The sequence below is a fragment of the Erinaceus europaeus genome, chromosome 10, assembly GCF_950295315.1.
Source record: "Erinaceus europaeus chromosome 10, mEriEur2.1, whole genome shotgun sequence".
Lineage (NCBI taxonomy): Eukaryota > Metazoa > Chordata > Mammalia > Eulipotyphla > Erinaceidae > Erinaceus > Erinaceus europaeus.
The window spans coordinates 95,417,829-95,441,204 of record NC_080171.1 but is presented as its reverse complement, the minus strand read 5'-3'; the positions used below and the strand labels follow the sequence as shown (position 1 = coordinate 95,441,204).

General features: G+C 39.7%; 1 protein-coding gene across 9 annotated transcripts in view; it reads left to right on the top strand.

Moving 5' to 3' along the window:
- Window positions 1-23,376, top strand: part of DENND1A (DENN domain containing 1A) — a 600,479-nt gene that overhangs the window by 431,147 nt on the left and 145,956 nt on the right. The gene's annotated exons all lie outside the window — the stretch shown is intronic.

The following is a 23,376-nucleotide window of genomic DNA, read 5'->3' as shown; positions in this document are numbered from 1 at the left end:
AACATTTGCCAAACCAAGCAGTAAATCAGCTGACCTGGTTAACAGGGAACTCAGCCTTCCTTTATAGAACAGAATAGAGGAGAACAGAACAGGAAGACTGGGTTTGAGGTCAACATTACCAAAACTCAGCTATTAAGGCTGCCTGTGGCACCTCAGCCTCCTGCAAAATGTCAACAGTGTGGTTAACTGTTAAGTCTGATGCCAACTGTAGTTTGCCTCTTCTCAACTATCTACGTGACTGAGCAAATTATTTTACCTTCTGAACTTAATTTCCTTGACTATAAAATGAGAAAGATGATCCCTACTTTAATGATGTCCTCACAGCACTTCCTTATCATTTGCCTGACTGGCTCCTCTTTCATAAACAACCAAGAACAAAGTATTTAGAACCTAACAGACTTTAGAACAACAAAACAGATCACCTGGATGGTGCACCTGCTTTGTCATGTGTACAACCCAGGTTTGAGCCCAGACCTCACTGAACTGGAATATGTTTCAGTGATGTGTTTTCTTTCCCCTCCCTCTCTCCATCTCTGTCTCTCTGTCTCTTGGAGCTATTTCTTTCTTTTTTTTTTTTTTTTTCTGACCAAAATAGTGAAAGTAACATCTTTGGGATGGGAGACAGAATTTTTTTCTTTTTATTCATTATTGGCCGTCTTATTTGAATTTGTTGTTTTTTTTATTTATTATTGGACAGAGACAGAGAGAAATTGAGAGGGGAGGGAAAGGTAGAGAGGAAGAGACATTAGAGACACCTTCAGCCCGCTTCACTGCTCATGAAGCTTTCACTCTGCAGGTGGGACCAGGGGCTTGAACCTGGGTGCTTGCACACTGTAGCGTGTATGTTTAACCAGGTGTGCCATCACCTGCCCCATCTTTTTTTTTTTCTCCATAAGAACAATTAATTGCTGTCTGGAACATATGTTGGAGTAGGGCACATAAAAGGGTCCAACTTTATTAATTTTTAATACATTTAAAAAATATTTATTTTTTATAAATAAAAAATAAAGCTATTTCTGTATCTGAGAAAGTAAGCTGCAAGTAGTAAAGCCTCAGTTGTGACCAACTGGGCAGTGGCACACCCAGTAAGGGCAAGGATCTGGGTTTAAGCCCCTGCTCCCCACCTGTGGGGGATGGGGTGCTTTATGAATGGTGAAGCAGGACTACAGCTATCTTTCTCTTTCTCTCTCTGTCTCTCTCATTTATGAGAGAGAGAGATGATGGGGAGATTATATATGTATAATTATATATCACATATATTATTATATGTATATAATCTCCCCATCATCCCTCAATTTCTCTCTGTCCTATCCAATAAAAAAAAAAAAAAAGGAAATAATGGCCACCAGGAGTAGTGCCAGCACTGAGCCCTAGCAATAACCTTGGAGGAAGGAAGGGAGGGGAAAAAAAAAGAGCCTTCATAGACTTGGCCTGGAACTAACAATTTATATTGAAAATCCACATAATAGACAACCCCAAACTTCAGTGAACTATCTGAAGTTTTTATTCAGTAATACTTACCAAGTATTTAATTTCTTTTATTTTTCTCTTGCTCTTTTCTTATTTTATTAGTGACTTAATATTGATTTAAAAATCATAAGATAGCGCAAAGTTTAAGGACCGGCATAAGGATCCCGGTTCGAGTCCCCGGCTCCAAACCTGCAGGGGGTGTTGCTTCACAAGCGGTGAAGCAGGTCTACAGGTGTCTATCTTTCTCTCCCCCTCTGTCTTCCTCTCCTCTCTCCATTTCTCTCTGTCCTATCCAACAATGACAACAATAAAATAACAAGGGCAACAAAAGGGAATAAATAAATAACTATTTTTAAAAATTATAAGATAACAGGTATATAATTTCTTGATATATTTTCTTTCTGGGGTTATAGGGAAGAGCTTGTAAGATGTACAGTGAAATATTCCAAGAGTTGGAAGTAATCAGCATGTGCTGAATTCTGAGTATAGACTAAAGAAAATGAGATTCTAGGAGAGCTGCCTCTTAAGAGCGCTCAGATTTGGGAATCCTTGAACTACAGGTTTTTCATTTCATTTTATTTTATGAAAATGAAAATGCCAGCCTCATACCAATGTATTAAGCAAGTATTAAGCAAGATGGCAAAAGGAAAGTACTTTCTCTCTGTCCATCTGCCCTGTCCTCCATAACAATCTGTGCAGGTACCTTCCTTTTTAATCCAGTGAAGGCCCAATGCACCAGCAGTCACATTCCATAGAGGTATGGCAGGAGTTTTTGGAAAGCCTTTAACTGGAGGCTGTTTTAACTTTGGCTTGCTGGCCAATGTTCCTGATGTGATCTGGCAGGTCTCCACTCAAGCTCTTCTCACTGGTCACAGCTCACTGGCATTATTCATAAGCCTTTTTCTTGAGACTTTCTTTACTCATGTTCCCACTGAGATGCATTTTTCCTCTCCTCTTCATGACATTATATATGGTCTGTAGGTTCTGAGTGTGTTCTGAACAAGTCAGTTGCCAGCTTAAAAGGTCATTATCTATTTTTGAAGGGAAGCTTTTATCTGGAGTTAATTGGTTTTATCCTGGACTGATGGTGAATTGCAAAAGAAGTATGAGAGGGGAAAACCCAATATTCAACCCCTTCTTCTTGCCTTATTTTCTTGGTTAAATGTGCTGGGAAGTGGCATTATACCTGATTTGGTAGACAAGGAGCTAAAAGAGAAACTAGAAATAGTTCATATCAATAACTTTGAACAAATATTTACCAAGACCCTATTAGGCCAGATGCTGTTCTAGTTGCTTAGAGATACTGTAGTAAACAAAATAAATATTCAGCTCTGTAGTTGCTAAATTCTAGGCAGGCATAAGTACTAGACAGAGATGGAAGTCAATATATAATGTGTCAAATGGTGATAAGTTTTTTGCAGATAAGTAGAGGAAGGGAATAGAGAACCCCTGGATGAGGTAGAGACTGATAAAGTTGAGACCAGGAGTCCAGCTGTTGGTGTAACTAGGTGACTATACACATTACCATACATGAGGACCCAGGTTCAAGTCCCTGGACTCCACATACAAAAGGGAAGCTTCACAAGCAGTGGAACAGTGCTGGAGGTCTCTCTTTCAATCCCTCTCCTCCTCCCCTCTTCACTCTTTCTACCCACCTTTATCAAAATTGAAGAAAAATGGGGGGGAGTGGCTACTAGAAATGATGGGACCATGCAGGCACCAAACTCCATTGATAACCCTGGTGGTAATAAAAAGAGTTGAAGCCAGGATTGGAGACCAGGTCTGTAGAAAGCATGTTTTGGTTCCCCCCACACACAGGTCCCATGCTGTTTCTAATCCTCTTTGGTGATGGTTTCCAGCATCTAGTGAGGAAACATGAACTCTAACATCTTGCCTCTTAGTCTGGAGTTGATAATTCAATGTGTCAGGGTGGTGACTTTGCATTCCTAGGGTACAGAAAACATTTTTGCTATACTCCCTGCTGTCAGCAGCATGTAGCTGTTTCTTTCATCTCTCTGGTTTCCCAAACACATTTAATCTTAATGCAGAAAGCATCTTGCCAGCTTGGACTCAAGCCCTAGTGCTGGCAAGACCAGTCTGTCCTAGAGGAGGGTCTCTGTGACTGCTGGGCTCAAAGGAACTAATAGCATCTTTTCTCTCCATATCTAAGAAGGGATCTATTTCCTGATCTTTGGAATTCAGTGAGTCAGTTTAATTCCATAAAAAGGTACCGGGCATCAAAAGATGGATCAAGCACAGAACCTGCCTAGAAGAGTCAGAGAGAGCTGGGTTCTAAGTATGGCATTATCACTTTTCTATTTCTGTAATTTAAAGCAAGTAAAGTAACCCCTTTGTGCTTCAGTTTCCTCATCTGTAAACGAGTAAGAACATATACAGTGTGCTTCATAAGCTGTTGTGAAGATTAAGTCAGGTAATACAGCATGGAGCCTGGCTATGCAAAGAGCATAACATTAAGTGTCTTCTTTTATAATTGCAAACTTTCTTTTTTAGAGCAGTTTTCAGCTCTAAAAATTCCACCTGAATATGGAGAGATTTTCATGTACCTTGTGTCTCCACTCAATGCAGACCTCCCCATTACCGATATTAGCTTCTAAATATATAAAAGATAGCTTTAATTTACAACTGAGTTTTCTCTACACAGTATCCTATGAGGAAACAATGGAGAAGCTATGAAGTTTTCTTTTTTCAGAATAAAGTTTATTTTAATTAAAACATAGGGAGAATTACCAAAATGACACTGTTTACAAAGAAATGTTGACATTCTGTTTTTATAATATTCTCCATTAGATAGGAATCATTATGTATTTTAAATCATTTTAGTGTAAAATAAAACAGGCTTTTTAAAACTACCTTACTCAAGTGAGTGGATTAATGAATTATTGAAAGACAAGCATTGCCCAGAATAGATTTTATTACCCCTCCTCAAGAGCCCTTTACATCAGAACCCTTTATTTCCTTCTTAAAGTAACCACCATTCTGATTTTTTCTACCTTAATGTTATCCCCCAGATGTTTATCACTAAATGTTATAGTTTACCCTGGCCATTAAAAAATGATGCATATTCTCCTCCTCCACTTTTGTTTAAGTACAGTTTATTTGTTGAAGAACCTGTACCTGTAGGGTTTCCCTTCATGTAGTTTTTGCTGATTGCATCACCATGTTCCTCTGTCCTCTACTTGCTGCTAATTGGCAACTGGATCCTAGTTCAATCCCTTTGGCAAGACTACTGGAGCTTGTAGAGGTCTATGAAGTCTGTTTCTGTCTCCTTTAGTCATTTTTCTGATAGCCAGTGATGCTTAACCACCTGCATCTGTTTATTCCTTGGGACTTGAAAAATGGTAATGTTCTAAGTTTACCACTTATTTTTTGTCTATTGGTTGAAATATTTTTATAAAGAAACATTTTTTCTTTTTTTAATTAATTAATTAATTTTCCCTTTTGTTGCCCTTGTTGTTTTTTATTGTTGTTGTAGTTGTTATTGTTATTGATGTTGTGGTTGTTTGATAGGATAGAGAGAAATGGAGAGAGGAAGGGAAGACAGAGGAGGAAAGATAAATACCTGCAGACCTGCTTCACCGCCTGTGTAGCAACTTCCCTGCAGGTGGGGAGCCAGGGGCTCAAACCAGGATCCTTATGCTAGTCCTTGCACTCCGTGCCACATGTGCTTAACCCACTGTGCTACCGCCTGACTCCCAAGAAACACTTTTTCCTTACTTAATACTTTATTTTCCAGTGTTATTGTTCATATAACAAAGGCAAGATAAATGCTTGATTCTTCATTTATTAGCTTTTAATATAAGGACTCAGTTCCCTATTATCCTCCAAATATGACAATTCTTATTTGTTTTTTATCAGAGTACTGCTAAGCTCTGGTTTATAGTGGTGCTGGGGATTAGACCTGGGACTTTGGAGTCTTTTATGCATGAGTCTGTTTGCACAACCACTGTGTTATCTCCCCCACCCCCAAATGTGACATTTGTTTCGTGTATATTATATTATGACCTGTGAATTCAAACATATTTGATGGATTTAGTTCCATAGAAATTATTGTTGTTGTTAAAATTTAAACCATAGGGGCCAAGTTGTGGCCTTCCTGATTGAGCACACCTATTACCATGCACAAGAACCTGGGTTCAAGCCCCGGCTCCTCACACAGAGGGGATGTTTCATAGTGAAGCAGGTCTGCCATTGACTTTATTTCTCTCTCCCTTTCTGTTTTCCCCTCTCAATTTTTCCTTTTCCTATCTAAAAAAAAAAGAAAGGAAAAATGGTGACTGGGAATGGTGAATTCATAATGCTGGCATGAGCCTTAGCAATAACCTTGGTGGGGGAGAGGGAGGGAGAGGGAGAGAGAGGAAGAGAGGTAAACTGCCTCATCTCTGACCAGGGAAAATTTCTTCACATTGGCACCTGAGTTCTTTATTTAGAGATGTCCTTGCCATCTTCAATAGCTACCTTGCTATCTGATATTACAAAATGTTCAGGCTTATCATATGTTTTCCTTTTTCTTTCCTTTTATTTTTTTAACTGGGACTCTACCACTCCAGGCTTTTTTTTTTTTTCAGCTAGAGAAACAGAAAAAAACCCTGGCACCAAAGCTTTCTCCAATGCAGTAAGAGCCAGGCTCAAACATGGGTCACATACATAGCATGTAGTGTAGGGTTGAATCCAAGGCCTCATACATGTAGAATACAAGTCCTTTCCCATATTAGGGAGCTACACTCTTCCCTGCTCCGGCTTTGTAGTTCTTTTTCCAGCCGTGACATCATCTCCCCAGACAATAACTTGGATCCACCTGCATATCAGATTTCAGGCTCGGGAAAAAAGAAAAGAAAAGAAAAAAAAAAAAAAAAAAAAACTAGTATAGCCACAGGCCCTTTGGAATATAACTAAAATATGCCTGCTAGCTATCTACAAAATGGAGGACCCCCTCAACTCTTCATCTGCACTATTCCAGCCTTTAGGTCCATGATTGGTCAACAATTTGTTTGGCTTTGTATGTTAACTCTCTTTTCAGCCACCAGGTTCCAGATACTAGCAGGATTGCCTACCAGACTTCCCTGGACAGACAACCCCACCAATGTGTCTTAGAGCTCTGCTTCCCCAGATCCCTTCCCCACGAGGGAAAGAGAGAGACAGGCTGGGAGTATGGATCAACCTGTCGATGCCCATGTTCAGCAGGGAAGCAATCACAGAAGCCAGATCTTCTACCTTCTGCATCCCACAATGACCTTGGGTTCATACTCTTAGAGGGTTAAAGTATAGGAAAGCTATCAGGGGAGGTATACAGAGTTCTGGTGGTGGGAATTGTGTGGAGTTGTACCCTTCTTATCCTATGGTTGAGTCAATGTTTCCTTCTTATAAATAAAAAGTTAGAAAAAAACCAAAAAGAATACAAGTCCTACACTGTTCTTCTGAACTTCCTCCCCAGCTGTCAGAAAATTTTCTTGAATAATAGATTATGGAATAGGTTCTATTCATCTGCTTTATTTTTCTTCTTCAGTGTATGTTCAGTTTTCTTTTCCTCAGTGTTTTTCATTTTCATTAAAATCCTTTTTTCTTGGGCCAAGAGATACCTCACCTCACCCCACAGAGTGCCATGCCCTCCCAAGTGTGAGACCCAGGTTCTGAGCCCCAGCACTACCTAGGAATACCATGGAACTTCTTCCAAGACGGTAGAGCATAACTCTGGTATTTCTTTGTCTCTCTCATATAAAAAGCATGAAAATTTGGCTTGGAAGTGGTGGAATCTTGGGCCCCTAAAACCATAAGAATTAAAAACTCTTTTTCCCCCTTCTTTATTTCTTTTTTTTTTTTTTTTTTTTGCCTCTCAGAATTGTCTACTTTGTGTTTTTTTGTTTCTGTTATGTTGCTTTTTTTTTTTTTTTGCTTCTGTTATGTTGCTTTTTTTTAAAAAAAGTATTTTGTTTATCTTAGAGAGAGAGAGAGAGAGAGAACACAGAGAGAAACACTAGAGCACTGCTCAGTTTATGGTTTATGGTGGTTCTGTGGATTGAACCTCGGACTTCAGAACCTCAGGCATGAAAGTCTTCTGCATAGCTATTATGCTATCTGCCCAGTCCTGTTCTGTTGCTCTTATACTTCTACAAATTTAGTCTTCATTTCAAAATTCTCTTTAACTTCTGATTTTCTTGAATTCTATTACCGCAACTATAAGTTTTTACACTTCATATATATTATTCTTTCATATTTTTTCTTGTAAAATATAGTGTCTTTAGCTCATTTTGATGCAGTAGATTACAGTTTTAATCTATTTTATGGACATATTTTTCTGGTGTGTTTTCATTGTCTGCAACTATGTTATTCTGTTCCTTTTATTTGCTTGTTTGTTTTCTTCTTTCTTTCTTTCTTTCTTTCTTTCTTTCTTTCTTTCTTTCTTTCTTTCTTTTTAAAAGGAGACATTAACAACCGTAGGATAGGAGGGGTACAACTCCACACAATTCTCCCACCACCAGATCTCTGTATCCCATCCCTTCCCCTGATAGCTTTCCTATTCTTTATCCCTCTGGGAGTATGGACCCAAGGTCATTGTGGGCTGCAGAAAGTAGAAGGTCTGGCTTCTGTAATTGCTTCCCCACTGAACATGGGCGTTGACTGGTCAATCCATACTCCCAGCCTGCCTCTCTCTTTCCCTAGTTGGATGGGTCTCTGGAGAAGCGGAGCTCCAGGACACATTGGTGGGGAAGTCTGGTCGGCATCCTGCTAGCATCTGGAACCTGGTGGCTGAAAAGAGAGTTAACATACAAAGCCAAACAAATTGTTGAACAATTATGGACCTAAAGGCTGGAATAGTGCTGATGAAGTGTTGGGGGGTACTCACTGCGGACTATTGTGTACTTTTGCTTTCAGGTATATATTTTACCCAAGTTTATGGATACATGTGAACATATGCTCTATCTCAGGGGACCTGGTCTATATCTAGGTTTTGGGACTTTGTTAGGAAGTGCACTACCTGGAATGGAATTAGAGAAAACTGTGAAAGGAAAGGTCTCACCTGAGTAATGAAGCTGAAGGGTTGTCATTCCACACCTGAAGTCTCTGGACACAGTCTGAAGTGAAGCATGCTGAGGTGGCACTCGTTGTGTTGATTAGGTTGGGATCAGCGGATGCAATATTATTTGATATGACTTGAGAGAAGCATGCAGGAAAGTGTGCCCCACCCTAAGGTTTCAGGACTAGGGAAAATATAGGCTCTATAGTGGAAATGTGAGGTTCCTGCTGTCTTAGGGTTCAAGAAGACAATGGATAGTTATTGTTATCATCACACTGTTTGGTAATTTGGTTAACTTTGATAAGTCTCTTTGTTAGGATTTGCTGTACAATACCCAACATCTTGTATATAGTTGTGCCACCGGTTGATTCTGTTCTCCATGGTCTAGGCTTTTGAGAGAGTCAACATATCGAAGACTCAGCCTGTTTATTAAAAAGACTCAGTCTGTGTTTTAAAAAGTCCGAGACATACAATCAGTTTTTCCCCTCTCATATTAATTAGTGATTTATATGACTACAATTTAATAGGAGTGTACATAGACACCATTCCCACCAACAAAAGACTGTGTCCCCTCCCACCCCACCCACCCACTGCCCTGGGAAGCCGAATGTCCACCCTCTCCCTCACCACAGGGTGTCCTACTCTAGATTTAGTCAGATCCTGCTTTTAGTTTCCCTTTCTGTTCTTCTTTCTCAACTTCTGTTTGTTTTCTTATAATAGTTATGCACAGAATTTTACCACAGAGACTTGATGTTACTCATTTTTTTAAAAGTATTTACTTATTTGTTCCCTTTTGTTGCCCTTATTGCTTTATTGTTGTAGGTATTATTTTTGTTGTTACTGATGTCGTTATTGGATAGGACAGAGAGAAATGGAGAGAGGAGAGAAAGACAGAGGGGGAGAGAAAGACATCTGCAGACCTGCTTCAAAGCTTGTGGAGCAACTCCCTTGCAGGTGGGGAGCCAGGGGCTCAAACTGGGATCCTCATGCCAGTCCTTGCGCTTTGCACCACCTGCACTTAACCTGCTGTGCTACCGCCCAACTCCCATGTTACTCATTTTTAAAAATATTTACTTATTTCCTTTTGTTGCCCTTGTTTTATTGTTGTAGTAGTTGTTGTTATTGATGTTGTCATTGTTGGATAGGACAGAGAAATGGAGAGAGGAAGGGAAGACGGGGAGAGAAAGATAGATACCTGCAGACCTGCTTCACAGCTTGTGAAGCGTCTCCCCTGCAGGTGGGGAACCGGAGGGGGGTGGGGGGGGCTCAAACTGGGATCCTTGAGCTTTGTGCCACCTGCGCTGCCACCTGACTTCCCCCATGTTACTCATTTTATGTAAAATTGGTTTTCCAGACTTTAGAATGAGATGGAATTCAAGAAAGCTTTTCTAACTTCACAAAGTCCCTCTTCTGTCATTTTTGGTGGTGCTCAAAATTTTGGTAGCTGCTATCTGAGCTCTTCTCACTGTGTTCTCTTCTCCCACTTTGATCTAGACCTTCTTTTTCCATCTTCACTCTTGTTCTGCTTGATTTTAATTCTGCTCCCAGAGCTTCTCCCCATGTGACTCTTTGTCCTGGATTTCTCTTAAAAGTTAGGGACTCCTAGTGCTTGTAAGGACCAGACTACTTAAGCCCCTTCCATCCAGCATCCTGAAGATCCCTGTTGTTTCAGAGATTAGAGTCTTCCCAATGTCAGCTACTGTTCATGAATTTCCCCCACTGATGTTTCTGCAAGGGTTCTTTTTTGTGGCTTACCTGTTCTCCAGTCTGTCAATGCAAGTCTGTTACAGTCTGCAGAACTGATGATTTGTACTCATATGTTTGCATTTTGGGTTCAGTGTTTTGTTGTAAATGTTGCACGTGTCTGAAATTTGGCTGTCCAATTTTTCTGCTTTTTTATGTGGGAATTTGAAGATAATTGAAAAATGATACTGTTGCTACCACCATCATGCTCTTCAAACCCCTTCTTTTTCATTTTTCTAAGGAAACAGTACATTATCACAAATGATACTATATCATAACTAGTAATGCCCTTTTGGGATTTAACACTATACTGGATGAAGGTAGGTAGTAAACATGAAAAAAAAAAAAAAAAAGAAGAAGAAAATTATTTCAGATAGTGACCAGGGCTATGAAGAAAACACTGTAAAAGTAGCAAGTAATAAATTTGAAGGGAGTAACGAAATGCTCTTCTCTTCTTTGATGTTCTTCTCTAAGGACATATCATCAAAGCAAAACCCTGACTGAAGGTAAATAGCAGGTGTGCAGAAATATCTGAGGTGAGAACATTTCAGGCAGAACAAACAAGTACAGAGATAAGAGGAAAGGATGAGTTTGACCCATTGGAGGAACAGGAAGCCAGATCCTGTGGCAGAAGCAGACTGATCATGGGGGGAGTCAGAGGAAACAAAGTCAGACAGGTAGGAAGGAGCAGGGATGTTCAGGAAGAGTTTGAGTTTTAATCAAAGTGTATCAGAAACCATTGGAGAGTCTTTAAGCAGAGAAGGAGCAAGACCCAGTTAAAGTTTTAAGGAGCTTGTTTTGACTGCTATGTGGGAAAAGGGCTATAGGGCCCAGAACAGTCATCTGCCTCTCTCCTCCTCTCTCCCTACATTTTTCTAAAAATATAGAATAAAAATTGGGTCATGGAGATGGCCCAGCAGTGTGGTACATGTGCAAGACCCTAAGATCACTCTCCAGAATCACATTTTTAAAGAGATAGAAATGAGATATTCAGACCCTGTAGGATGGATGCACACAAAGAAAGCATGGTTACCAAACTCTAAAAGGCCTTTCTGAATTCTATTTACGTAGCATCGGAATGGCATGTCTACTTTGGAATCTGAGTCAGGCTCCAGCGCAAGGCTAGTTCTTCCCCTTTCAGAGGGATTATGAATAATTTCCTATTATTTACATCAGGGGTAGGGAACATCCGATTCGTGAAATCATTTGGTCTCACCCTGCCAAGGCAACCCATAGATGGGAATCATTAAAACTAGGATTTTTAAGTAACATTAAGTGCTTATTTTTAAAATTCTATTTTATTAAAGATTTAATACTGACTTACAAAATTATGAGAGCTGTAGCCACTTCATTGGAAATTATGATAGTTCTCTCAAGGTCACAGATAGGAGTTGACTTATTTCTATAACTGTATTTATATATATTTACCCCCCTCCCTTTTTCCTTCTGTGCCCCTGCCTTCTCTTCCTTTCTTCTAATACTAATACACCTACTAGTACTTCTGAATATCTTCCCTTTTTTCCTCTTCTTTCTCTGGGTCCTGATGGAATTAGAGTTCAGAACCCTCTATTCATCTCCCCCTAGCATTCCCTCCCCCTGAGAGTATGGGCCAAAATTCTTTTGGGGGTACAGAATGTGGGAGTTCTGGCTTCTGTAATTAACTTCTCTGCTAGATATGAACATTGACAGGTCAATCTATACCCCCAGCCTGTTTCTATCTTTCCCTAGTGGGGTAGGGGTCTGGAAAGGTGTGGTTCCAGGACATGTTGGTGAGGTCTTCTGCCCAGGAATGTCTAGATGAAATTATAGTAGCATCTGCAACTTGATGGCTGAAAGTATGATAAAAGCAAGACAAAATGTTTAATAAATAGGAATCAAAAGGCAGGAATAGAGCAAATGAAGTTAGGGATCTTAGAGTGGACAAAAGCTAGGAAGTCTATTTTAGGTATGTTCCAAGGGACCCATGATGTTAGTAATTTTTACCTGAGCTTGGTAGCTCACATGCAGGTGGACTAAAAATATCTGTCAGGTTATTCTCAAGGTAAAAGTATATGCATTTATTGGGTCTATGTACCTGTTATACAATTAACATATAAAAATTAGTACTACTGTTCTTTATTGTCTCTTTCATATTTGTAACAGTTTGTTGATGAAACTTGAAAATTGTGCTCCTGAGCATGTTGATTTTTAGGTGCATGTAGTGTCATATTATAATAAAAGTGACTGCACATAAATATTTAGGGATATAAGGACATCGTGTTAACTTAATCCTCAAATATTTCAGGAAAAAAGGCATGTCTTAGTGATAACTCGTATTTATAGTATATAATGATGCATGTGTGCATATGTCTAAGGGGAGAGAAAAATAAAGAAGGATAATGTCAATGTGGTGTGTAACATGTTAACATTGGGGGAATTAGGGTGAAATTTGAATGGTAACTTTTTGTACTGTTCTTGCAACTTTCCTATAAATTTGAAATTATCTTAAAATGAAAGGTAAAGAGGGAAAAACAGAATGTTGTAGAAGATACATTTTTTAAATGTTTATCTATAAAAAGGAAACACTGACAAAACCATAGGATAAGAGGGGTACAATTCCTACCACCAGAACTCCATATCCCATCCCTACCCTGACAGCTTTTCGATTCTTTATCCCTCTGGGAGTATGGACCCAGGGACATTATGGGGTGCAGTAGATGGAAAGTCTGGCTTCTGTAATTGCTTTCCCTACTGAACATGGGCACTGGCAGGTCGATCCATACTCCCAGCCTCTCTCTCTCTCTTTCCCTAGTGGGGCAGAGCTCTTGGGAAGTGGGGCTCCAAGATACATTGGTGGGGTCGTCTGCCCAGGGAAGTTGTAGAAGATATTTTAAAAATTAAAGTTCACATATGAAAAATGAAAGTTAAAAGAAAATGTGAACAAGATAAAAGGGAAGGGGAAGTGACTCAGCTGGGAGAAAGGCCAAAGCATAGGAGGGAGACTATCCTAAACAAGGCCTTGCTAGTTATTTGTTTATATATCTATCTTTGAGAAAGAAAGACACGAAGGGAGGAAGGAAGAATGAATGAATACATGCATGCATCAGAGCATCACTCTTGTTGTATCTTAACTTAAAAAGGGTTCAGGGGAGCTGCAGCACATAAAAGGATTCACAGCAGGGAGCTGAGAATGGGTTTCAACAATACAGGGTTTATTAGGGTGAAAAAGGTGAAAGGCAAAACAAGCAATTATCATCAAGGGTTGAGAGTAGTTAGGTCCATAAAATCTGAGTATAGTTATCAAAAGTTTAGTCCCACAAGATAAACAATTATCAGCTGAGGTATAGGTTGCTCATGGCTATAGAGGGGTCTTAAAAGTTTACCGGCTAGCAGAGTCACATGTGTTCAGTTCTCAGGAGAAGTAGCCATGGTGGATACCTGGAGCACCTCCGCCAAGATGAAGCAGCAGCCAAAGAGAGCGACCTGCTCCAAGTCTTCGTGCCTTTTATACATCCCCTTCTCTGTGTGTCTCTGGCTGACATTATTCATATGCTAATAGTCCCAAACTCCTGTCGGGATCACAACAATTCTAGCACATGCAATGCCAAAATCAAATGTGGGGCCTCATGTTTTTTTTTTAAGTTTATTTTTAATCTTTATTTATTGGATAGAGACAGTCAGAAATCAAGAGGGAAGGGGGTGATAAAGAGGGAGAGAGACACCTGCAGCACTGCTTCACCACTCACAAAGCTTTCCCACTGCAGGTGAGGACCTGGGGCTTGAACCCGGGTCCTTGCGCACTGTAATACATGCACTCAACCAGGTGCGCCACCACCCAGCCTGCCTCATGCTTAAGAATGTGACACTCTACTCACTGCATCAGTTCCTGGCCATGATAGAGTAAATTAAAACTAGTTTTGTTCAATGCCCACTATTTGCCTGTGTCATATCTTTATTCTCTTCCTAAACAATACAAATAATTTAATATACTTAAAATACTTATTGAACTCACCAGTGTGAAAATCTTATCATTATTAAAATATTAGCTTCACTTAAAAAAATAAGCACAAAGAATAAAATATAGATGTTCACTTTACAGTTTCCTGGCATCTGTGCTCATCATTGTTTCTTTATGGACTTACATCTCACTGAACTAAATCATTAATATTTCTTTCAATGAAGCTCTGCAAATCCCCTTTGTCTTTATATGTTGAAAAGTACCCTGATTCTGTCTTAATTCTTAGAAGACGATTTATCTGAATATGAAATTATGTTTCCTATTTTTTCTCTGTCTGTTGAAGACTTATCTTTTTCATTAGTGAAAAGTCTTATCAGACAAAATCTATTGTCACATTAGTAAAATATCCATGTTTTCTGTCTAAGGTTTGCTTTATCTTACATTTTATAGTTTCACTACAGTGCATCTAGGATGTGTTTCTTTTATTTGCTCTTTTTCATTCTCATAGCATCTCTTCAATCTGAGGACTCACATCTTTCCTCAGTTCTGGCATATTCTTAGTATCTCTTTACTAGTTCTCTGCCAGAGCTAGAGCTTCTTTCCCCCCTACTCATGCACTTTATTGGGAGGGAGTATTAATAGCTTACAGTACAGTTGTTGACACATGAGTACAGCTTCCCTTCTTCACCATCATGCACCAGCACCCCAACCCCCCACCATTTCTTTTCTTTTCTTTGGTTTGGTTCTAGTTCTTGAAACCCCTACATTTGTAAATATGTTGGAATTTCCCAATCTGTTATCTATACTCTTAACTATTCTTTCATCTTCTATTCTTGATCTTTCTGTGTTTTCTTCTGCTGAATTATTCAATGTTTTCCTCTGGAATAGATGGTAGCCTCGAAATTCTTTAGGTTTATGAAAAACTATGAGCTTGAATTTTGCCATATGTAAAATAACTGGTAAGAAATAAAGCCCGTATCTGCACCCAGATATGATTAACTTCTGACCTGAATTCTACTATAGGTGATTTAATGAGTTCATCCCAAAAGTTTAAAACCCAGACAATGAAGCAGCTTCAGATTACCACATTATCCTGTCAGGTAGGTGGTGGTAATTGGGAGGATGAATGTGACTCCAGTCCTAGTCTATGCAGGATGCCACACACTAAGAGACCTGAGAAGTGCCAGGAGTTATATTTGACCTTCCCCCCCATTGCATCTTTAACTGGTCCTGAGAAAGGGAATTTTATTAGTTCCTTTTATCTCTTTATGGTACACAAAATCTCCATCTTTCTTATTCATTTGGCTAAGTAGATTGTTTACATTGGTTTGTATACCATTTGTTTCTTCTCAGTAGAAAATTTTCAGTTTTGTTTTATTTGGAAGATGTTGCTAAACTTAAAAGTTTTAGAAACAGAGAGGTGATGAAATATTTACAGTGTTATTCTATAAATAAAAAGGCTATTGTTGTTATTAGTCAACATTTGTTCAGTGCCCACAGAGTGCTAGGTGTTAGGTCTCACTATAGTGGGGGAGGAAGGATCCAAGCTAACAGATTTAAAAAAAAAATTTTTTTTAATCATATTTATTTACTAGGTAGAGACAGGTAGAAATTGAGAGGGAGGAGGGAGATAGAAAGGGGGAGAGACAGAGAGACACCTGCAGCCTTGCTTCACCACTCGGGAAGCTTTCCGCCTGCAGGCTGGGCAAGCTAACAGATTTTTTTCATGTAAATTACATTCCTTAAAAGTTCTTTATAACAATTTTTCTGCTCTTTTTCTTTATTTCAGTAACATTTGGTAGGAGTTCATACTACCCAGCTTGGGCATTATAACCAAAGCTAAGAGCTTCTCACACACATTGTTTTATCATTTATTTATTCACTCCAAAGTATTTTATCCATCATCTCTTAGCTTGACAAGGAAATGCACAGACCTATATGAGAAATAGACATTAAAGACAAATACAATGCAGTATAACAAAAGAAAATGTGAGATGAGAGAGTGGCACAGAAGATGTAATTAATTGTCAGGATAAATCCAGGGGGTATTTCCCAATTTAGGATATACTCACTTGAAATAGGTCTTGAAGGAGTCTCTGAAAAAAACAAAATATACTTTAAAGAGCAGAAGCAATAAGACTAAGTCTGGAGTAAAAACTCAAGTTGTTCTGCATAACTGGACTCTAGGGTGTGTCTTAGACACCCTTTTAAGAGATAGGGGCCAGTTTGTGTAAATCTTTTTTTTAATTCTTTACAGGAAGTTTGGATATTTTTTTTTGCTATTGGTGAGGTCACTTAGGATTATAGACCAGGACTATTTCCATTTCTGGAGACATCCAGAAAGTTAGTTGAAAGACTAAGACCAGTAAGAAGGTTGTTATAATTGTTCTGGAAGATAAACAAAGCTTGGAGCTCTACAACAGTGGAAATAGAGCAAACAGAACAAGTCTGAGAGAAGGTTTAGAGATGAGTCAGTAAAAAAAGAAAGGAAGGAAGGAAGGAAGGAAGGAAGGAAGGAAGGAAGGAAGGAAGGAAAACAAATTCAAACTAAAGGGAAAGGATAGGGTCCGGGATGATTTCTAAAATTCTGGGGGGGCTCTGTGGTGATTGTTTACTCCATCGGGCCTTAGCTACAAAATATGGCAAACATTTCTCTTAATCTCACATCCTGTCAAACAACCCTCATTCATGGGAGAAATAAACAGTATTCGTTCCCTTAAGAACACTGTATTTAGGAAATTAACTAACGAAAAAAATGATTTCACTTTCTCAGCAGCTTGTCACAAAAATTGAGACTAGACTGTGGAAACTTATTCTCATTTAGTGTCCTTGACTTTGCACAAAATAGTTTTCATTTTGAGTTTGACTCTTGCCTTTAGCTTTCTTTCATCATTGCGTAGTACTGGCCATGTGTTTTGCCAATCAGTTCTATTCTCATGTACCTCAAAATATTTTATAATTAGACTTGTTCAGTAAGTTAAAATTGTTTCTAGTACCTTTTATACACCCTGCATGGTGTCAGGTGCTTTCACATGTCATCTCATTTAATATTGACAGCATCCTAAGAGAAAGGTGGTAACATCAGTTTTACAGATGAGAAGCTGAGATTCCAAGACATTAAACAATCCGTGCCAGGTCACAGAGCAAGTCAGTTGTAGAATCAAGGGTAGAAGCTGATTTAAACCACAAACTTGGTATTGTTTCTACTATACCATGACATGGACATTTGAAAAAGAAACAAAGCCCAGTGCAGTTTTCCTTGAATTTCTGTTCATTCATCCATTCACTGTTATAACCATCAAAGCCCCCTTCTGTATGTCAACAATCAGAGTGGGCACAGTGTTGACAACAGGGAAATGAGACAGGCCAGTGGAGAGAATGGCAAGCAAATACACGATTACAGTACAGTTCAATGAATACTCCAGAGGGGAAGTCAAGATGATGTGGGTGATACTAGGAAAAGCATCCAACCAGAAATGGGGGCTCAGTAAAGATGCTCTAGAGGACATGATAGGAGTAAATGTGAATAGCCAGAGAAGAAAAGGGAAGGAAGCATCCTGTCAGTATAGGGAATAACAGACACTGGTACAAGGAAGTATGTGGTAAGAGATGAATCTTAAAGTCAGGCTTGGACCAGCTCAAGGAGAGTCATGCCAGACAGCTTAAAATGAATGTTGATGTTAACAATATAGCTAGGGAAGAGGTGTTTTTGTTTTTTAATATGAAGGTTACATGAATATGCAAATAACTTTGAAAGGTGGCAATGGTAGTGATGTGAGAAAAGATTAATAGCAAAGCAAAAGAGGAAGCAGATGCCATTTAGTGGGCCGTAGCCATAATCCTGGGAAAATTATGGTGACCTAGACTGGGAAAATCAGTGAAGAAGTAGAGGAAAGTATCTGGGGTTGAGAAATATAAAAAGGTAGAATCCACAGGTCTTAGTAGCTGAGTGAATGGAGATAAGTAAACCAAGACTGGCCCAGTGGACTGGGTGGGGCTATTTCCATTCACTGGGATTAAGAAAGGAGAGCCATTTGGGGAAGGAATATGAATTCAGTTTTATTCACTTTGAAGTTGATGTGTGTCAGAGGGCACCCATCCTAGAGAATGCCAGCTAAGCAGCTTTGAAGATGAGTCTGAGATCAGGAGAGAGGAGTAAAATGGAGATAGGATTTGAGAAATGTCAAGTACAGCTGAAAGTGCTAGAGTTAGATGCTGAGGCCACAGGCTGGGTTTCCAGTACCACATGTGCTACAATAGAGCGGGGCTCTGGTCTCTCCCATAAAGTAAATAAATCTTTTGAAAATAAGAATTAACAGGGAAGGCATATATATGGAGGAGGAGGAAAGAGAGCCTAAGACAGAGACCATCTGTATGTAAGGGACTACTGAAGAAAGGTGATCGGGAAAAGGAAGCCAGAGAAGGTACATCCAGAAAGATATTAATGAAATGAAAACAAACTAAAGTCAAAGGAGTGCTGTTTCTTAATATACAGTGTATAACCACTAAAAAGACCTTAGGTTAAAAAAAGAGAAAAAGCCTATGTAACCTGTGCACCCCTGTAGGTCTGAGTTCACATTCTGTGGTCATGAGCAGGAACCTTCCAAGCTGCCCCAATTTCAAGACCCATCTTCCTCAGGTGTAGCATAGAGTATGTTGTCCAGCCTCTCTTCGGAGGATGGAACATTCTCTACCATTGTTGATCCAAGTTGAGGGCAAGGTCCTATGAGGGCCCACAGAGGGGTCTATTGTGTTGTTCCTTATGGACATGACCAGTGACAATGGAGAGAGGGATCTATTTGAGGTCTAGGCCCATCATGTCTGTGTGGGAATCTCAGGACTCCCTGACTAGGGCCCCAAATGATGGGATGGCCTGAAGAAGGGCAAACGCTAGAAGAAGAAGAATTAAAGTATGCCAGTCTCTTGCCCTTGCTCAGCTTTTATAACCCTTACTTTGATAAGTTGGAGTGACTGAGGGAAATGTAATGGGAAGTAGGTGAGGAAGGTATCTAGCTCCCATGATGCCAACTGGACCTCCCTGGGCAGATGACCCTACCAGTGTGTCCTGGAGCCCCACTTCCCCAGAGCCCTGTCCCACTAGGGAAAGAGAGAGACAGGCTGGGAGTATGGATCGACCTACCAATGCCCGTGTTCAGCAGGGAAGCAATTACAGAAGCCAGACCTTCCACCTTCTATACCCCATAATGACCCTGGTTCTATACTCTCAGAGGGTCAAAGAATAGGAAAGCTATCAGGGGAGGGGATGGGATACAGAGTTCTGGTGGTGGGAATTGTGTGGCGTTGTATCCCCCTTATCCTATGGTTTTGCCAGTGTTTCCTTTTTATAAATAAAAATTTAAAAAGAAAAAAGAGAGAAAGGAAAGAAGGAAGGAAGGGCTCCCTTCTTTGGACTTAGTTGTGAGAAGGTCTTGAGAATGTTGGTTGTGATAAACAACTCCTTTGAGCAGTGTGATTGGTAGGAGGTATAAGGGGGAAGTTTAGTGGTTGTGCACATAGAGGAAGTGGAGACTTGAATAGAGAATGGTTGAGAGAACTTGCTGGGTAGGCCTGGAATATCTATGCCTTTCTTTTACCTAATGCTAGAGGGTTTATAATTTTGCAAGGAGGGTATGAACTTTCTACAAAGCATATTTTTAAAATCTTTTCCCCTGTGATTCTTGGAGAGAAGGGTCATGATGCTGACTGATTGCTGTTCAGCAAGTTATTGATCAGAAAGAAAGGAACCATTTAAAGCCGTCTTCTTTCTGCCCTTCTGGCTTGTGGCACTTGTCTGCCACCTACATTAGTACACAGGCTACAAAAGCAAACTCTCACTGTGGCTCCTACCTTGGAGTTAAGATGATTACCCTTTTTCAGGGAGGCCCCTCAAAAAAAGAAATTTGAGACTTATGTTATGCTCCTTTTGCCACCTTCCAACTCACCCAACAAGGTTAAATTGAACCAGGATGTATCCAAGAGCAGGTCCTGAAATCAGGGAAGAGACCCTTCCTACATATATCTCTCTGAAAGAGGCTGTCCTGTTCCACCTGCTTACTCCAACATCAATCTCTCCAGCCTTTCTATAGAGACAGAGGTATGCTTAGAAGGAAGACTGATTCTGGCTTTACTGTCCATCCACAATGTGACCTTGAACACTCCACCTTTCCTGAGCTGTATTACCAGTAGCTATAAAATGGAGAGATCATACCTATTTCCCAGCTTGACTCAATAAGTTAGTAAATATGTATGAAGTGTCAGCCTATTTCCTGTCCTCTTTCCATGTTCTGTTATTAAATAAAGATGAGGTTCCTGCAAGGTAGCTAAGTTGGAAATGAACATTTGGTTATGTTCCCAGTTTCCATGATGAGAGTGGTCAAGAATTCAGAAGTACAAATGTTTGCTCTATGGGACAAAAATCATAACCCTTGAGACTCCTCCACTTAAGATAGCCCTTGAGCACTACTGCCCAGTCTTCATTTATAACCAGTTTGGGACATTGTTTGCAAAGGTATTTTTGACGAGAAGATATAGTCCATCTCTTAGAGATCTGTTTGACCTCTGTCAGAGTTCAAAACAGACAGTCTCAAGGACAGTAAAGAAAAACATAATGTAGGTGTGGTGTGTACTGCACCAAAGCAAAGGACTCTGAAAATGGAGGAAAAGGGATGGGATGGAAGAACTCTGGACTCCTGCCATATCATGATTGAAAATGAAATGTTAGAGTAGAGGGTGTCTTGCAGCACCTGTTATGAAGAGGAGAGTTGCTATCTATGTATCAGTAACTACACTGTAAATGATTAATCCCCCAATAAAGTGGGGAGTAAACAACTGGTAGCCTATAGACCAAATTCATCAAATAGTCCTTAAATTTGAATTTTGTCACATGTTGTTCTTAGCCTTTCTTATTGGGGAGGGGGAGGGAAATAACCAAGTGTTAGGACAGGGCATATCTGCTCTGTTTGCCACCACTTGCTTCTGCTAACCTCCTGCTTAATTCATTTATGTTCTTTTGGACAGATGAAAACATTTGAATTTACAACCTTTTTTATAGAGTCATTCTAGGTTTCAGTTCTGAAGTAACTTAAACCATCAAGCCCACAATTATCATTGAAAGAGGCTTTTTATTCCTTAACTGTTATTTGCAAAAGTATATTGTTGAGGAAGTTGTCCGTGTATTTAATCAGACTGTTGAGTGCCTGCAATGTCTAAGTATTACATGCCTTATTTCTTGATGTTTCGGAGCCCTCCCTCTGTAAAAAGCCTCACCCATGTGACCTCTTTTAAATACACATCAGGAAGGAACAGTATTTCCCTTGAATAATTATATAAAAGACATCATTCACTGCAAAAGCTGAACCACAAGTTTCATATAATTTTGTCTCCAAGATGCCATCAGCTCAATTTATTTTCTTTCAGGCTATATCATCAAACTACTTTCTGTCACCATGATCTCTCTATGGGCACAAAGGATCTCCTCTATTTCCTTAGTTGTTAGGGAGTTATGATCACCTTTTAGGAACTAAAAGGCCCAAATAGTTATCCACTGTTGTTCCAGAAAGTCGAGGCAGTTAGTTTCTGCTTATACCCCAAACTTTGAAGTAATATTTATCAGGAAGTTTCACTCTAGACTCTAGCCTAGGAATCAATTTCTCTTCTCTAAGTTCAAATATGCAAAGGAGTAGAATTCTCTGCGCTGAGGCCACTAAACACCTCTGGCACTGAAAGCTCATCAGTAAGGTCATTTATTACAACATTTTGTAGCTTTTTTTCTACCAGTTCTTCTTTTTATTAGAAGTAGGTTAAGAGAATGTGATATCTTTCATCTTCTAATATCCCAAGAACAAGTTGTGAACTTTTCCACTAATACTTGTCAATTGAACCTGTTGAGGCTTTTTAATCATAATGACTTAGATTCAGATCTTGAACTGAGTGACCCAACAAACAAGTCACAACTGCAGTATTTGAATGTTAGTTCTACATCTTGTCCTACACTTGGAGTGAGAATTACAGCCTCTCATAGTTCTTATAAAAGAGGTCTCAATAGGATGAGGAATCTTAAAAATCTGTGCAGAACACATGGCTTTCAGTTGGGAATGAGCCTAAGTCATCTTCTTCCTGTTGTCCATGTGTAATAAAGTGAACAGACCTAGCCCATCAGATGATAGAAGGCATCTCTCTAAAATCATCAACCCTCCCCACATATCCCTCCTGAAATCTCTTTGGGTTTGTCAGGTAAATTACTGAATATTGTCTCTTAACTCCCATATGTTAGCAATTAGACGTGACCTCACATAATGCTTTCCTTCTATGTTTCTCCCCCTTCACTGGGCTGTGGTAGTTGGGTAGTTTTTTTTTTTTTTAAAAGAAAAGTTTCATCGTGTCTGTATCTTTTTTTTTAATTTTATTAGTGCAAAAATATGAGATAACATTACCATACCATTCCCAGCACAAGAGTTCTAGATCTCCATTCCCTCCATTGGCAGCACAGTAGTTCTCTCAAGGTTGCGGATATGGGTTAACTATTATTTCTGCAACCATCTATTTATATTTGTACATATTTGCCCATTTTTCCCCCATGCTCCTGTCTTCTCTTCCTTTCCAAGTCACACATACACCTATTATTACTTCCAAATGTTCTTCCTTTATCCTTTTCTTTCACCAGGTCCTGATGGAGTTCAGAGCCCTCTGGTTATCTTCCCCCTATCATTTCTCCCCTACTGGGAGTAGGGGCCAAAATTCTTTTTAGGGTGCAGAAGGTGAGAGTATTGGCTTCTGTAATTGCTTCTCTGCTGGACATGGACATTGGCAGATTGATTCATACTCCCAGCCAGTTTATTTTATTTTATTTTTATTTATAAAAAGGAAACACTGACAAAATCATAGGATTAGAAGGGCAAAACTCCACACAATTCCCACCACCAGAATTTCGTATCCTATCCCCTCCCTTGACAGCTTTCCTATTCTTTAGCCCTCTGGGAGCATGGACTCAAGGTCATTGTGGGATGCAGAAGGTGGAAGGTCTGACCTCTGTAATTACTTCCCCGCTGAACATGGGTGTTGACAGGTCAATCCATACTCCCAGCCTGTCTCTCTCTTTCCCTAGTGGGGCGGGGTTCTGGGGAATTGGAGTTCCAGGACACATTGGTGGGGTTGTCTGTCCAGGGAAGTCTGGTCGGCATCCTGCTAGCATCTG